Genomic DNA, 5,504 nt, shown 5'->3' on the forward strand with positions numbered 1-5,504 from the left:
GTATAAATTGGATAAGTTTAGATTTAGGAAATACTTGGGTAAATAGTGGTTCGGTAACAGGGTTGTTGAGTTGTGGAACCAATTACCACGTATCGTGGTGGAGGTGGGGTCCCTCGATTGTTTCAAGCGCGGGTTGGACATGTATATGAGTGGGATTGGGTGGTTATCGATAGGAGCCGCCTCGTATGGGCCAATAGGCCTTCTGCAGTTACCTTTGTTCTTATGTTCCTTGCATGAATGTTCGTAATAAGGCACTGGGATTTATTAATCGAAGTGTTAGTAACAAGACACCTGGTGTGGTTCTTAAGCTATATCTTGCTCTGGTTAGGCCCCATTTAGGTTATGCAGTTCAGTTTTGGTCGCCGTATTATAGAATGGATATAAATTCACTTTTTTCATTCATATAAATTCTGGAACGTGTCCAGTGTAGGATGACTAAGTTAATTCCCCAAATTAGAAATCTTTCATATGAAGAAAGATTAACAAAGCTTAAGTTGCATTCACATAAGAACATAAGAACAAAGGTAACTGCAGAAGGCCTATTGGCCCATACGAGGCAGCTCCTATTCTATAACCACCCAATCCCACTCATATACTTGTCCAACCCGTGCTTGAAACAATCGAGGGACCCCACCTCCACAATGTTACGCGGCAATTGGTTCCACAAATCAACAACCCTGTTACTGAACCAGTATTTACCCAAGTCTTTCCTAAATCTAAACTTATCCAATTTATATCCATTGTTTCGTGTTCTGTCCTGTGTTGATACTTTTAATACCCTATTAATATCCCCCTGGTTATGTCCATTCATCCACTTGTAAACCTCTATCATGTCACCAATAACTCTTCGCCTTTCCAGTGAATGCAACTTAAGCTTTGTTAATCTTTCTTCATATGAAAGATTTCTAATTTGGGGAATTAACTTAGTCATCCTACGTTGGACACGTTCAAGTGAATTTATATCCATTCTATAATATGGCGACCAAAACTGAACTGCATAATCTAAATGGGGCCTAACTAGAGCAAGATATAGCTTGAGAACCACACCAGGTGTTACTAACGCTGCGATTAATAAATCCCAGTGTCCTATTCGCCTTATTACGAACATTCATGCATTGATCCTTTTGTTTTAAATTCTTACTAATCATAACTCCCAGATCCCTTTCGCAATCCGACTTCGCAATCTCATAAGAACATAAGAACAAAGGTAACTGCAGAAGGCCTATTGGCCCATACGAGGCAGCTCCTATTCTATAACCACCCAATCCCACTCATATACTTGTCCAAACCGTGCTTGAAACAATCGAGGGACCCCACCTCCACAATGTTACGCGGCAATTGGTTCCACAAATCAACAACCCTGTTACTGAACCAGTATTTACCCAAGTCTTTCCTAAATCTAAACTTATCCAATTTATATCCATTGTTTCGTGTTCTGTCCTGTGTTGATACTTTTAATACCCTATTAATATCCCCCCGGTTATGTCCATTCATCCACTTGTAAACCTCTATCATGTCACCCCTAACTCTTCGCCTTTCCAGTGAATGCAACTTAAGCTTTGTTAATCTTTCTTCATATGAAAGATTTCTAATTTGGGGAATTAACTTAGTCATCCTACGCTGGACACGTTCAAGTGAATTTATATCCATTCTATAATATGGCGACCAAAACTGAACTGCATAATCTAAATGGGGCCTAACTAGAGCAAGATATAGCTTGAGAACCACACCAGGTGTCTTGTTACTAACGCTGCGATTAATAAATCCAAGTGTCCGATTTGCCTTATTACGAACATTTATGCATTGATCCTTTTGTTTTAAATTCTTACTAATCATAACTCCCAGATCCCTTTCGCAATCCGACTTCGCAATCACAACACCATCTAGCTCGTATCTTGTAACTCTATCATCATTACCTAACCTCAGAACTTTACATTTATCAGCATTAAACTGCATCTGCCAATCCTTTGACCATTTCAAAACCCTATCTAGATCAACTTGAAGTGATAGTGAGTCCTCCTCCGAATTAATTTCCCTACCGATTTTCGTATCATCGGCAAATTTGCAAATGTTGCTACTCAAACCTGAATCTAAATCATTTATATATATTATAAACAACAGAGGTCCCAGGACAGAGCCTTGAGGCACTCCACTTACAACATTTTCCCACTCTGACTTGATTCCATTTATACTAACTCTCTGTTTCCTTTGGTATAGCCATGCCCTAATCCAGCTTAATATAGCACCCCCAATACCATGAGACTCTATTTTTTTAATCAGTCTTTCATGTGGCACTGTATCAAAAGCTTTGCTAAAGTCAAGGTATACAACATCGCAATCCTTACCACTATCAACTGCCTCAACAATGCTAGAATAAAAAGATAACAAATTTGTTAAACATGAACGGCCATTTATAAAACCATGTTGCGACTCAATTATTAATTTATGTTTTTCAAGATGAAGACGAATTTTATTTGCTATTATAGATTCGAGTAACTTTCCCACAATAGACGTTAGGCTAATTGGTCGATAGTTAGACGCAAGTGATCTATCTCCTTTCTTAAAAACTGGTATCACATTAGCAACTTTCCAAAACTCTGGCACTCTGCCTGACTATTGATTTATTAAATATGGTTGACAGTGGGTCACAAAGCTCCTCTTTGCATTCTTTAAGCACCCTAGCAAACACTTCATCCGGCCCTGGGGACTTATTTGGTTTGAGTTTTACTATTTGTTTAAGAACATCCTCCCTGGTAACTGCTAAACTCGTCAACCTGTCCTCGTCCCCACCCACATAGACTTGTTCGGCTGAAGGCATATTGTTAAGTTCCTCTTTAGTAAATACAGATACAAAATATTTATTAAAAATACTACTCATCTCTTCATCACTATCTGTTATTTGACCTGTCTCAGTTTTTAATGGACCTATCCTTTCCCTAGTCTTAGTACGATATAACTGAAAAAACCCTTTAGGATTTGTCTTTGCTTGCCCTGCTATGCGAACTTCATAGTTTCTTTTTGCTTTCCTTATCTCTTTTTTAACATATCTAACCAGTTGTACGAATTCCTGTTCTAAAGTGACCTCCCCATTTTTAATCCTTTTGTACCAAGCTCTCTTTTTACCTATAAGGTTCTTCAAATTCTTTGTTATCCACTTTGGGTCATTAGTATACGATCTATTCAATTTGTATGGTATACTACGTTCCTGTGCTTTGTTTAGAATATTCTTAAATAAGTTATATATTGAATCCACATCGAAATCCCCATTTAAGTCACCTATCGCTGGGTTCATGTCTCGCTCCAAGACCGGCCCACACCCCATACCCAAGCCTTTCCAATCAATTTGACCCAAAAAATTTCTTAGGCTATTAAAATCAGCTTTTCGAAAATCTGGCACTTTAACAGAATTTTCTCCTACTGGTCTATTCCATTCTATGCTAAATCTGATTTCTTTGTGATCACTGCTCCCTAGCTCACTCCCTATTTCGATGTCATTAATTTGCGTTTCCCTGTTAGTTAACACTAAATCTAAAATATTATTTTCCCGTGTTGGTTCCTTAATGTGTTGCGTAAGAAAGCAATCGTCAATTAATTCTAGAAAATCTTCTGCTTCACTATTCCCTGTTTTGTTCAACCAGTTTATTCCGCTAAAATTAAAGTCACCCATGACATAAATACTGTTAGATCTAGATGCTCTAGATATTTCATCCCATAGATGCTTTGCTTCCATTCTGTCTAAATTTGGTGGCCTATATATTACTCCTATTATAATATTATTAGCTTTTTCGTTTAATTCAATCCAAATAGTTTCTGTGTGTGGCTCTGTTTTGATTCCCTCTTTGAGACTACATTTCAAATTGTCCCTAACATATATGGCTACTCCACCTCCTCGTCTAATATATCTATCTGTGTGAAATAGTTTAAATCCATATATTTGATATTCAGCTAATAGTTCTCTATTTTCTACATTCATCCACGTTTCGGTAAGTGCAATAATATCTATTTTTTCTGTGCAGACAAGAGCATTTAATTCGTTAATTTTATTTCTTAGACTTCTACTGTTAGTGTAATATACCCTAAGTGAATTGTTATTTTGCGGACCTTCTCTTTCCCTGATCGTTTTGTCAATTCCTTTCTCCCACAAACACATACTTTTATTACCTCCTTCCTCCAAATCAATTCCCATACCTCTATCTACTAACAGTTTAAACCCAAACAAACACCTCTAACCACTTCTTCTAACGAGTTCGCAACAGCAACAACCCCAGCTCTCAACACCATCTAGCTCGTATCTTGTAACTCATCATTTCCTAGCCTCAGAACTTTACATTTATCAGCATTAAACTGTATTTGCCAATCATTTGACCATTTCAAAACCCTATCTAGATCAACTTGAAGTGATAGGTTGATCTGATCTTCAGTGAGAGGTTGTGTTAACCGGAGCTCCTAAGAACATAAGAACATAAGAACAAAGGTAACTGCAGAAGGCCTATTGGCCCATACGAGGCAGCTCCTATTCTATAACCACCCAATCCCACTCATATACTTGTCCAACCCGTGCTTGAAACAATCGAGGGACCCCACCTCCACAATGTTACGCGGCAATTGGTTCCACAAATCAACAACCCTGTTACTGAACCAGTATTTACCCAAGTCTTTCCTAAATCTAAACTTATCCAATTTATATCCATTGTTTCGTGTTCTGTCCTGTGTTGATACTTTTAATACCCTATTAATATCCCCCCGGTTATGTCCATTCATCCACTTGTAAACCTCTATCATGTCACCCCTAACTCTTCGCCTTTCCAGTGAATGCAACTTAAGCTTTGTTAATCTTTCTTCATATGAAAGATTTCTAATTTGGGGAATTAACTTAGTCATCCTACGCTGGACACGTTCAAGTGAATTTATATCCATTCTATAATATGGCGACCAAAACTGAACTGCATAATCTAAATGGGGCCTAACTAGAGCAAGATATAGCTTGAGAACCACACCAGGTGTCTTGTTACTAACGCTGCGATTAATAAATCCAAGTGTCCGATTTGCCTTATTACGAACATTTATGCATTGATCCTTTTGTTTTAAATTCTTACTAATCATAACTCCCAGATCCCTTTCGCAATCCGACTTCGCAATCACAACACCATCTAGCTCGTATCTTGTAACTCTATCATCATTACCTAACCTCAGAACTTTACATTTATCAGCATTAAACTGCATCTGCCAATCCTTTGACCATTTCAAAACCCTATCTAGGTCAACTTGAAGTGATAGTGAGTCCTCCTCCGAATTAATTTCCCTACCGATTTTCGTATCATCGGCAAATTTGCAAATGTTGCTACTCAAACCTGAATCTAAATCATTTATATATATTATAAACAACAGAGGTCCCAGGACAGAGCCTTGAGGCACTCCACTTACAACATTTTCCCACTCTGACTTGATTCCATTTATACTAACTCTCTGTTTCCTTTGGTATAGCCATGCCCTAATCCAGCTTA

This window comes from Procambarus clarkii, chromosome 16, assembly GCF_040958095.1.
Source record: "Procambarus clarkii isolate CNS0578487 chromosome 16, FALCON_Pclarkii_2.0, whole genome shotgun sequence".
In the NCBI taxonomy this organism is placed as follows: domain Eukaryota; kingdom Metazoa; phylum Arthropoda; class Malacostraca; order Decapoda; family Cambaridae; genus Procambarus; species Procambarus clarkii.